This window comes from Heteronotia binoei, chromosome 1, assembly GCF_032191835.1.
Source record: "Heteronotia binoei isolate CCM8104 ecotype False Entrance Well chromosome 1, APGP_CSIRO_Hbin_v1, whole genome shotgun sequence".
Classification (NCBI taxonomy): domain Eukaryota; kingdom Metazoa; phylum Chordata; class Lepidosauria; order Squamata; family Gekkonidae; genus Heteronotia; species Heteronotia binoei.
This window is the reverse complement of record NC_083223.1, coordinates 264185544-264198235: the sequence shown is the minus strand read 5'-3', so window position 1 is coordinate 264198235 and position 12692 is coordinate 264185544. Positions and strand designations below refer to the sequence as shown.

At 41.4% G+C, this 12692-nt stretch overlaps 1 protein-coding gene across 1 annotated transcript in view; it reads right to left on the bottom strand.

Annotated features, from left to right (window-relative positions):
• LOC132581383 (GON-4-like protein) overlaps positions 1-11121 on the bottom strand; it is an 87334-nt gene extending 76213 nt beyond the window's left edge. Inside the window, exon 1 of the mRNA XM_060252653.1 lies at positions 11038-11121. The gene's annotated coding sequence lies outside the window, so the exon portion shown is untranslated. The remainder of the gene's footprint in view (positions 1-11037) is intronic.
• Between the last annotated feature and the right edge of the window lie 1571 nt (positions 11122-12692).

Here is a 12692-nt window from a genome sequence, read left to right as displayed (position 1 = left end):
CTCAACCTCCTCTTCTCCAGATTGAATATCCCCAAGTCCCTTTCCTCACTGGGCTTGCTCTCCATGGTTTCTTGGAAATAATCTACAGTGAGCACTGTGGGGCCTACTCTCTACACATGCACAGGATTGCAGTTTTAGTTAAAAGAAAGAAGATGTTGGATTTATATCCCGCCCTTCACTCTGAATCTCAGGGTCTCAGAGCAGCTCACAATCTCCTTTATCTTCCTCCCTCACAACAGACACCCTGTGAGGTAGGTGGGGCTGAGAGAAACTCTGCCCTTTCGTGTTAAAACAATTTTATTTGGTAACATATGGTAACAAATTATATTTCTTGCATCATTAATAACTTCTTTTATCTATCCCATATATTACTTTCTACCCATCCCTTCCCCCCGTTACTTGACCCCCGCCGGTGTTATTTACTTATAGTACTAATGTTTAAAGGTACCCTTAACTAATAAAAACAAAAATTAATATTCTTCTTTTTTCTAAGACTTAATCATTATCAAAAATTGTCCAATGTCCTTTTATTTTCCACTCTTTTTCTACATATCTTCTGAACTTTTTCCACTCCATCTTAAAAACTTCTAAATCATAGTCTCTTAAAATTCTTGTTAATTTGTCCATTTCACTCCATGTCATAACTTTTACAATCCAATCCCATTTCTCTGGTATTTTTTCTTGCTTCCACAACTGCGCATATAATGTCCTAGCAGCTGAAATCTATCTTCTTTTGGAATTTTTCCATTTGTAATCCCAACAGAAAAGTCTCTGCAACTTTCTTAAATTCATATACCAAGATCCTAGAAATTTCTTGTTGAATCATCTGCCAATACTTTTTTGCTCTTTCACCAGTCCATCACATATGGTAGAAAGAACCTTCATGTTTTTTATATTTCCAACATCTGTCCGGCATCTTATTATTCATCTTTGCCAATTTCTTAGGAGTCATATACCATCCATACGTCATTTTAAAACAGTTCTCTTTAATACTATGACACGTTGAAAGCTTCATAGAGTTCTTCCACAAATATTCCCAAGTTTCCATCTGTATTTCTTTATTTACATTAATTGCCCACTTAATCATTTGAGATTTCACTACTTCATCTTCCGTAGACCATTTTAAAAGTAATTTATATAATTTTGAAATTAATTTTTCGTTGTCTCGAGCAGAACTTTTTCCATTTCTGCTTGCTCTTTTCTTATTCCTTCAGTTTTAATGTCATTCTCCACCAAGCTCTTTATTTGTTGCATTTGAAACCAATCATATTTATTATTCAGCTCTTTCTATTATTCAGCAGTTTTCAATTCTATTTTGCCACTTTGTATTTTTAATAGTTGATTATATGACAACCACTTTTCTTCACCCGTCTCAGCTGTTATTTTTATCACTTCGTCTGGCACTATCTGTAACGGTTTTCTCTCATCTCCATATTTCTTATATTTCATCCATGTATTTAGCAAGCTGTTTTTTATATAATGGTGAGAGAAAACGCCGTCTATCTTTTTTTCCCCATAATACATATAAGCGTGCCAGCCAAATTTATTTCCATGACCTTCCAACGCTAAGAGTTTTTTGTTTAACAACATTATCCATTCTTTTATCCATACTAAGCAAATTGCTTCATGATATAATTTTAAGTCTGGTAATTGAAATCCACCTCTCTCTTTTGCATCTGTTAAAATTTTCATTTTAATTCTTGATTTCTTCCCCGCCCACACAAATTCTGAATTTTTTCTTTGCCATCTATTAAATTGTTTACTGTCTTTCACAATCGGAATAGTTTAAAACAAATACATTATTCCTGGTAGAATATTCATTTTAATTGCGGCTATTCTACCCAACAGTGACAAATTAAGTTTATTCCACTTTAACATATCTTCATCCATTTTACGCCATAGCTTCTCATAATTATTTTTTAACAAATCAATATTCTTCATTGTTATCTCCACACCCAAATATTTTACCTTGGAGGCAACTTCATAGCCTGTTAGTCTTTGCAATTCTTTTTGCTTATTTGCATATTTTTACATAGAAGTTTTGATTTTTCTTTATTAATACAAAGTCCCGCCAACTCCCCATATTCTTGTATTTTGGCTAACAACAAAGGTGTGATTTGTATGGGGTTTTCATTTATAAACATTATATCATCTGCAAATGCTCTGTATTTGTAAGTAAATCCTTTTACTTTTAATCCTTCTATTTCTTTATCTTCTTGAATTTGCATCAGTAATATTTCAAGAGTCATTATAAACAACAGTGGGGACAACCTTGTCTTGTACCTTAACGAATTATTATGTCTTCTGTAAGATCAGTATTTATACATAGCCTTGCACGTTGTTCAGTATATATTGCTTTTATCATTCTTATAAAGCTTTCTCCCAGCTCCATTTTCTCCATTACTGCAAACATAAAATCCCAATTTAAATAGTCAAATACTTTCTCTGCGTCCGCAAAGAATAATGCTACTTCCTTTTCTGGATGTCTTTCATAATATTCTACAATATTTACAACAATTCTGATATTGTCTCTTATTTGCCTTTTGGGAAGAAACCCCACTTGATCTTCCTTTATAAAGGTTTTCAAATATTGTTTAAACCATTCTACCAAGATTCTTGTATATATATTTCTAGTCATTATTTAATAATGAAACTGGTCTAAAAATTTTTACATTCGTAACATCTCTATCTTCCTTTGGAATCAACGAAATAACAGGTTCCTTCCATGTATTTGGTATTTTCCCTTTGTTCTTATCATATTCATCAATTTCTGAAGTTTTGGGATTAACTCCTCTTTGAGGGTTTTAAAAAAATTAGCTGAATATCCATCTGGCCCAGGTGTTTTTCCATTTTTCATTGCATTAATTGCTGCTTCAATTTCTTTTTTTTCAATTGGATCGTTCAAAACTTTTCACATATTTTCTGCTAAGGGTGTTATTTTTATCTTTTGTAAGTACTCATCCATCTTTTCTTTCCTTATTTTAACACCTTTAAATAACTTGGCATAATACTTAAAGAAGTCTCTTTTTATTCCTTCTTGATCTACCACCTCTCTTCCATCCACCACAATTTTATTAATCATTTTACTTTCTCTCTTTTTCTTCAGTTGCCAGGCCAAATATTTTCCGGGTTTGTTTGCTCCCTCGAAAGATTTCTGCTGCAATCTTTTCAGCTTCCATTCCAGTTCTTTATTTAACAAATGTCTCATTTGCTTTTGTAATAATGTAATCTCCCTTATAATTTTCTTTTTCCCTGGCCTTTTTCTCAGTTCCCCTTCTTTTTTCTTTATTTCATTTTTAATGTCCAACATCTGTTTTTCTTTTGCCCTCTTATCTTTGTTATTCAATGTAATCAATATTCCTCTCATTACCGCTTTATAAGCATCCCAGACAGTCTGAAATTCTATATCCTCTTTATCGTTCATTTGGAAGAAAGTTTTAGTTTCATTTTCTAGAGATGTCACTATTTCTTTATTCTGTAGTAAATCTTCATTCAATCTCCATCTTCTCAACTTCTTAGACAATTTTGTAATCCACATTATTGGGTTATGGTCAGCCCCAATTTTAGGTAAAATCTCTATTTTCTTTGTTATAAGGCCTAAGTTTTTAGTGCCCCACAACATGTCAGTTCTGGAAAAAGTTTTATGTCTTGCTGAAAAAAAGGTATAGTCCCGCACTTCAGGATTAAATATCCTCCATATATCCTCCAAATTTTCTTGTTTGACCAATTCAAAAAAAGACTTTGGCAATTTTCCTTCCTTATTATTTTTTTTCCCCAGACCTATCCAGTGTGTTCTTAATTGTTCCATTAAAGTCCCCCATTATCAAAACTTGGTCATAAGTCAGTTCATCAAATTATTGTATAATGTCTTTTTTAAAAGCATCCTTTGCACCACTTGGTGCATACAGTCCCAATAACAACTTTTTTTTGCATTTAATATTATTTTACCGCTACAAATTTTCCATCTTTATCTTTAAACACTAATTTCGGCTCCAATTCTTGTTTAATATAGAAAATCACTCCCCTTTTCTTCTGTTTATCCAATGAATAAAATTCTAGTCCCAGTGGTTTATTCCATAAAAATTTGTAATCCTTTTGTTTGATATGCACTTCTTGTAAACAAACTATATTACAATTTTGCTTTTTAATCCAATGAAACATTGCCTTTCTTTTTTGTGGTGAATTTAGTCCATTTACATTCCAAGATAATAATTTGTAATCCATCATGGTGCAAATTCTTTATGTTCTTCATAAAACCTACGCAGTTCCTGTGTGCTTGTAATTGTAATCCTTTTTCCTTGCAGCTCAAAGCTCAGACCTTCAGGTATTATCCATCTATACCTCGTTTCATTGTCACGTAGTTTTTCTGTCAATTTTTTGTATGCTTTTCTGTCATTTATCACTTGTCTTGGCAATTCTTTCATGATTCTTACTCTGCTGCCTCCCACAATCAATGTCTTTTCAAAATTTTTATTCAAGATTTTTCCCACCATTTCTTTTGTCATATATCTTATAACCACATCTCTTGGTAGATTATTTTTCTTGGCATATAGTGAGTTCACTCTATACATATAGTCACACATGCTTCTAGTTCCTTCAGGATCTTCCTCCAAAAATTCTGCAATTATTCTTTGTTATATATCCTTTCAAATCAGTCTCTTCATCCTCAGGTACTCCTCTCAGACGTATCTGGGTTTCCATCAATTTGCAGTCATGAATTGCCACCTTTTCTTGCATTTTTAGCAAGGTGGAATTATGTACTTTCACTCTCTCTTCCACTTCTTGCACTTTTTTTGATGTTACACAGTCTCATTTCTGAGATCTTCTATATCTTTCCTTAGCTCTTCAATGTCTTGTCTAATTTCTTTTTTAGAAGCAGTTATCATGTCTCTCACCCCTTTCATCATCCTGGCTTCCATTGCTTCTAATTGCTCTTGCATTTTCTCCACTGAGGCAGTCCTTGCACGGGTTAACTTATGCTCTGACATTTAAAAAACACCGAAAATTTTGACCTCTCCAAATTAAATTTAAACTATCAGGTTTGCCCTTTTCAATAAGGCTTGCCCTTTTCAATAAGCCTAATTTCGCCATCCTCAGAGCCTCCTGGGCTCAGATATTAATTTTTAAAGTTTTTATTTCTTCCAAAATGGCGGCCGCGACTTTCTGTTTCCCTTTAAAAAAATTTCCTTCAAAAGGCTTCTAAAATAATTATCAGCGATAATGTCCAATAATATTTACCTTATAATTGTCACCTCTGTCAGCTTCACCAATTTTTAATGTCCCGAACACTTTAAAAACTTTGCTTAAATTTTGACTTCCTAGCAATGGCCGCCGATGTTTTTCTATGATATTATAGTCCTAGAGTAGGCTAGCTGCTTCAATGATTTCCCTCTTCCATCCGACACTTCCTGCTTTTCTTGCCACCAAATCCCATTTTCACTGGTAAAAAGATCTCGCGATGTTTGACGTATTTCCTGTGTTGACTGTGAGAGCTGCAAATCTGTGACGATGGGGCTTTTCCACCAAAACCGCAAGTACACAAAACAATAAATTCCTTTCCACTTTTTAGCAGTCCTTTAAATTTACAAAGTTCAAATTTCGCCTTCTCCCCTTCTTCTTCCAAGCTTTCTGAATCTCTATTTCCCACCTTCTGTTTTTATTTTGTTTAACTTTAAATAGTCCTGGAATGAAGATCGTCATCAGTATCTTTTTCTGCAGTTATCCAGATCCAACACCGGTCTTGAATAGCTTTAGATGTTTAGCAGTCTCAAAGAAGGTTAGGATCCTGTTGAGCTTATGTCAAATAAATGACTCTGGAAACTTCTGCAGATGATGAATATGCAACTCGTCTCCAGAGACCCATCAAAGCCTCAAAGGAGTCCCCCCCCCCCGAGACTTCCTTTTAGCCAAGGTAAATCTCCTCAGAGTTTCCTGTGCATATCTTGGACTGATCTCTGACTGAGAAAAGTAGGCAGTAGGCATTAAATTGCCCTCCACTACCCCGAACAGAAGCCCCAGCCTGCTCCCCTTCTGAGAAGCAATTCAGCTCGGCATTTTCCAACCCCGGAAGACCCCAGAAGCTGCCCTTTCAAGGACAGCTCTGTGATAGCTATGGCTGACCCAAGGTCATTCCAGCAGATGAAAGTGGACGAGTGGGGAATCAAACCTGGTTCTCCCAGATAAGAGTCCACACACTTAACCTCTACACCAAATTGGCCCTCCTTTCTCACCTCAGACTTTCTAGTTAATACAATTCAGACTATCTCTGAAGTTTCCAAGTAGCTGTGCTGGTCCATAGTAGAACAACTAGATTCAAGCCCAGGAGCACCTTAGAGACCAACAAGATTTGGGCGAGGGGGCACAATCTTTCCATTAGAGTTCCCTCGATTAGATAAAAGGAGCTTTAACTCTCAAAAATCTTGTTCTCTAAGGTGCTGCTGGACTCAGATTTAGCAATATAAATCAGTTGACTCCTTTAATCAACTTAATTTATTAACTAACATCATGTATCTCCTGCCTTCCTCCCCAAAAGGACACTGAAGTGTTTTGACACACTCTCCCCTTCAACAAACCTATAAGGTGGGTTAACTCAGAGTATATTACTGGTCCAAGGTTTCCAGCAAGCTGCCAGGGCAGAGTGGGCATATGAATCAGGACCTCCCAGATCTGATTTGGACACCCTAACCACCAGCTCCTACTAAACACACTATATTTTAATGTATTCTTTTTTCCTAATGGCAAACTAGAACGATGTTTATAATGTATGTTACGCGTTCAAAAGTAAATTAGGTGGATAGGAACACCTCTGGGAAAGGCATGTTCTCAGTTTAACCCAGACTTGCAAGCAAAAGAGCAATGAACGGCCTCTATTTATTGCCTTATGACACTCTCACCATCATTCTCCCATTCTGACATGTTACTATTTTGTTGGTTTCCTAAGCAAATGCTACCCAGACCAAATGTTCTTTCAGTTTGTTAATTTCACTATGAGTTGTTTTTTTCTAAACGAAAACCTCAGTATTCAGGTTAAATTGCCATGTTGGCACTTTGCGATAGATAAGTGGGTTTTGGGTTGCAGTATGGGCACTCAGTCTCTAAAAGGTTCGCCATCACTGAACTATGGCTTTTAGAGCAAACTGGGAAGTTCCCAACACCTTCCAGCTAGGAAGTTCAGCAGCCGTGAGCTGGCACCCCAGATGTTTGTGGAGCCCCAACAGATGACGGAGTTGGCAGCATTTCCCTTCCAGCTCTTAGTGTGGTTCTGCCCACCCGCACAGACAGTCCACTGAGTCTGATCTGCCTTGGACATAAGCCTCAAACCCTTATCTAAGAAAGCATGTGTGTCTAAAGTGATATCAAGTCGCTTCCAACTCACAGTGACCCTATGAATTTGTTGTTCAGTCGCACAGTCGAGTCCGACTCTTTGCGACCCCATGGACCAAGTCACGTCAGGCCCACCTGTCTTCCACCATCCTCCCAAGTCTGCTGAAATTAAGGCCCTCCAAAATGTCCTCTTGTTAAAAGTATTGCTCAGGCCTTAAGGCCTGAGGGCCATGGCTTCTTTGATCGATTCAATCCTGTTGGGTCTTCCAGTTTGGTGTAGTAGTTAAGTGCGTGGACTCTTATCTGAGAGAACCGGGTTTGATTCCCCACTCCTCCACTTGTACCTGCTGGAATGGCCTTGGGTTAGCCATAGCTCTCACAGGAGTTGTTCTTGAAAGGGCAGCTGCTGTAAGAGCTCTCTCAGCCCCACCCACCTCACAGGGTGTCTGTTGGAGGGGGGAAGGTAAAGGAGATTGTAACTCCTCTGAGACTCTGATTCAGAGAGAAGGGTGGTTATAAATCTGCAGTCTTCTTCTTCCTTTTTTCCTAATGCCTTCAACCTTTCCCGGCATTATGAAGAAGAAGAAGAATTGCAGATTTATACCACGCCCTTCTCCCTGAATTAGAGACTCAGAGCGGCTTACAATCTCCCATATCTTCTCCCCCCACAACAGACACCCTGTGAGGTGGGTGTGGCTGAGAGGGCTCTCACAGCAGCTGCCCTTTCAACGACAACCTCTGTCAGGTTATTGTTTTTTCCAGTGACTCACACTTAGCTTTGTGACCCAAGAGTTTGCTCTGCAACTCTAGGGTTGGATCCAGACTGACACCACTTCCAATAGGATTTCCAGAGACATTTCGGGTTTTACTGTTACTATTATTATTATAAACATTGCTGCAGATGGCAGGTTTGGGCTGGGAGAAGTCTATGCTCACGCATTTACACTAGAAAACTCCTAAGGGGCTTAAAAGGAAGAATGTGGTGTATTGGGAGTGCTAAGAAGAGATACGCCAACCATTATGGTCAGTCAATTCAGTCAATATATAGGCTCAATTAAAACCTAGAACAAGCAGTGAGCCAGTTTTACTTGATTTGAGTTGCCTGAGTAAGTAGGGTTGGCAGATCCCCCACGGCCACTTCTGCAGGGTTGGGGGGAGGTAGGGTTGTCAGATCCAGGTTAGGAGACTTCTGGAGATTTGGGGATGGAGCCTGGGGAGGACAGGGACCTCAGAGGGGTACAACACCCTAGAGTCCACCCTCCAAAGCAGCTCTTTTCTCCAGGGGAACTGATCTCTGCAGTCTGGAGATGAACTGTAATTCTGGGGAATCCCCAAGTCCCACCTGGAGGCTGGCGTCCCTATCATAAGGGAAGGGCGGGATATAAATTCTAAATAAATAAATAAATAAATAAATAAATAAAATAAGTTCTAGAAATGAAGCAATGTCGGTCAGCTACTGCCGAAACAAAGAGATCTATTAGGACAAGCTTCTGGATCTTTGACAGCATTGCTGATTTTAACCTGCATTCGCTTTTGCATACTGCTCTCCCAGATCAGCCCCCCTGATGGAAAGACAAAGGTCCCGCCTCTTTCTGTTGATCACCAATCCCCTCTATTCCTGTTGGGTGCCACTGTAGCAGCTGACAGCCAATCAGAACTCATGAAAAGTCAGAAGGCCCAAATGGGAAGGGGGGGGGAGCGGAGAAGAAAATCTGGAAAGCTGTCAGTTTGAGTAACAGTTTGCATCCCCAGACAGTTAAACTGGAGACAATATAGGCCTCAGAGGAGACAATATAGGCCTCAGAGGAGACAATATAGGCCTCAGAGCCTATCTCTCGGCTTGACTTCGCGAACGAAGATTAGGAAGAGACTGTAATTCTCACAGAGAGAATTACGCAGCGAGCCAGTTTGGTGTAGTGGTTAAGTGTGCAGACTCTTATCTGGGAGAACCGGGTTTTATTTCCCACTCCTCCACTTGGACCTGCTGGAATGGCCTTGGGTCAGCAATAGCTTTGACAGGAGTTGTCCATGAAAGGGCAGTTTCTGGGAGAGCTCTCTCAGCCCCATCTACCTTACAGGGTGCCTGCTGCGAGGGGAGTAAAGGAGATTGTGACCACTCTGAGACTAAGATTCAGAGTACAGGGCGGGATATAAATCCAATCTCTTCTTTTTCTTTCACACCTATTTTGTGGCTCTCGAAGTGCCCACTGCCTCGTCAGCCACCTTGGAGAAAGCATTTGTTTCGTTACATCACTTCTCCAAGCCAAGCCAGCAGCTTGGATAATGCATTTAACGCTGCTTTCTTTCTACCTCTACCTCCCCCGTCTATTTTCCTTCCTTCCTTCCTTCCTTCCTTCCTTCCTTCCTTCCTTCCTTCCTTCCTTCCTTCCTTCCTTCCTTCCTTCCTTCCTTCCTTCCTTCCTTCCTTCCTGTCTTGTGGCTCTCAATACATTGTTGTGGGGGGGGGGGAGGTAAAGGAGATTTGAGACCCTGAGATTCAGAGTGTAAGGCGGGATATAAAACCAATATCATCATCTTCTTCTAACAGCTGAGGTTTATTCTGTATGGCTCTCACCTTCAGCAAGTTTGGCTAAACTGCCTAAATTTTAAGACACCACAACTACACCCTTACTGCTTTTCCAGCTGTAATTCCAGGAGATCCCCAGGCACCACCTAAAGCAGGGGTATCAAACATGTGGCCCGGGGGCTGAATCAGGCCCCGGGATGGCTCCTATCTGGCCCCCAAGCAACTGACTCTCGTCTGCATCCTTCTCCTTCTCTCTTACTTCCTTCCGCATCACAGCTTGCTTTGCAAGACTTGCTCAATCACACAGAAACTACAAAGCAAAGCCTCTATTTTCTTCATTGGCTGAGGCTCTTCCCTTGGGGAGGAATGGGAGGAGGGATAGCTTGCTTTGCCAGGCTCTCTCAATTGCACAGCAGAGCTACTGAGACAAGCTTCTCTTCCTTCTATTGGCTGAGGCTCCTCCCTCCCCCCCAGTCCCCTGCAAAAGGCAGGAAAGAGCCAGAGCTTCCTTTGTCCAGTTTCCTGAATCTCATGGGATAAATACAAAGAAAGCATCTTTAAGACCAATGAGTGCTAACGTTTTAAGCATGTTTTAAGGTTTTTTTAAATATATATTTGTGTTTGTCTGTATTCTTTATAAAATTTATATCTCTACTTAATCTTAAATAGGTATACATATGGCCAGGCCCAGCAAGGTCTCATATATGACAGATTTGGCCCTCATAACAAATGAGTTCGACACCCCTGATCTAGAGGTTGGCACCCTTAGCCCTCCAGTGCACTCTAAGAGGTCTGTCAGTCCGCCCACCCCCCCAGCCTAATCGACCTCACAAGGCTACTAGGAAGACCGAACAGGGGAGACCAGCCTAGAAAAGGGGAGGGAACTAAATTTGTGTCAGAAAGAACCAGGGTTTTTGTAGCAGGAACTCCTTTGCCTATAAGGCCACACCCCCTGATGTAGCCAATCCTCCTGGAGCTTACAGTATGCCCTGTACGAAGAGCCCTGTAAGCTCCTTGAGGATTGGCTGCATCAAGGGTGTGTGGCCTAATAGGCAAAGGAGTTCCTGCTATTAAAAAAGCTCTGGAGAGAACCTGTCCCCGCGACGGCCCAGCCCCCTGCCTGGCAACGTCGCATTACCGTCCCAACGACCACCTTACCGACACCTCAGGCGGGCCCCCTAACTAACCTCGCGGGCGACTCCGCCGCGCCCCCCAAACGACAGCCGCTCTCCTGTGCCATTTTTTTCCCCCACTCCAGCCGCCCGCTTCCTCAAACCGGAAGTTCACGTGACGTTTCCGGACGGAGAAAGGCTGGCGGGAGCGGCGCGCGCACAGGGGCTTCAGACACCGCCTCCGCCATATTTCTTTTTGGCAAGGAAGAGGCGGCGGGTCTGTGAGGAAGCTCAGGAGCGAGAGAAGGGATCGAAGGGGCTTGGTGGAGGAGGATTCATCGTGCGCGGCAGGCCAAACGTCATGGAAGGAAGGAAATATAGATGTGTGTGTATGATCTTCAATGAACCGTAGAAGGAAACGGCGGGCACCATCTTTGTTACGGGCAATGCACAACGCGCGGCCCTGTTCGTGGTTTGAAGCGACCTGTCGGTTGACTGACGCGATGCAATGGCACGTGACTCCAGGGAGGCGTGACTAGAACCAGGCCAGCCTTCCTATCTGTGATGTCACACTTATGGTTTTGACATCACCGTGCTAACATACTTTTAACGGAAGTGAAATTGCTAAGTCTTCAAATGTTAGCAATATTTTAGAGGTATAGAGAAAAAGAAGACTGCAGATTTATACTCCGCCCTTCTCTCTGAATCAGAGACTCTGAACGGCTTACAGTCTATATCTTCCCCCCACACACAGCAGACACTCTGTGAGGTGGGTGGGGCTGAGAGGGCTCTCACAGCAGCTGCGCTTTTGACAACTCCTGCGATAGCTATGCTTGACCCAAGGCCATTCCAACAGCTGTAAGTGGAGGAGTGGGGAATCAAACCAGCCCTAGATTACCTGGCACCCTAGGCAAGGCTAACTTATAGCGCCCTCCCTGCACTGACAACGTCATCGAATCACATGCGGGCACCTAATCTGGCATACCCAGAAGGTCAGCCCCCTATGCAGTTGCCTAGTTTGCCTAGTGGCAGACCCAGCCCTGATAACTAGATATTAATGAAAGGCAAGCGAGCAAATACAGGGCAGGGTCTAAAGCAATGTCAGCTTATAAAAACTGAATTCCTTGATTTTCTTGCTCTGACGCCAGAGGGGGTCAAGAATGCCTTCCAAGGTGGAAGCTAGAAAGTGTCCACTGTGTATGATCAAAGATCAAATCGCACAAAGCCAAGGAGAGAGGAGGCCTCAGAATAACACATTTTAAATGTGCAGTCCCCTTTAAATGTGATGGCCAGAACTCCTTTGGAACTCAACTGTGCTTGTCACAACCTTGCTCCTGTCTCCATCCTCAAAGTCTCAGATATTTATTGAATTGGACTTGGCAACCCTACCTTTTGAAGCTGTGTGAGCTATTCAAATCAGTCAGTCCTAAGGGAAATCAACCCTGACTGTTCCTTGGAAGGTCAAATGCTGAAGCTCAAATACTTTGACCACCAAATGAGAAGGGAGCACTCACTGGAGAAGACCCTGATGCTGGGAAAGACAGAAGGCAAAAGAAGAAGGGGACGGCAAAAGATGAGATGACTGGACAGTGTTACTGATGTAACAAACACGAATTTGAGCAGACTTCGGAAGATGGTAGAGGTGAGGGCCCTGCGGAGCTTTGAACAGTTCCGCAGGGCCTGCAAAACAGCCCTCTTCCGGTTGGCATACAATTAATTGTTATCGGAAT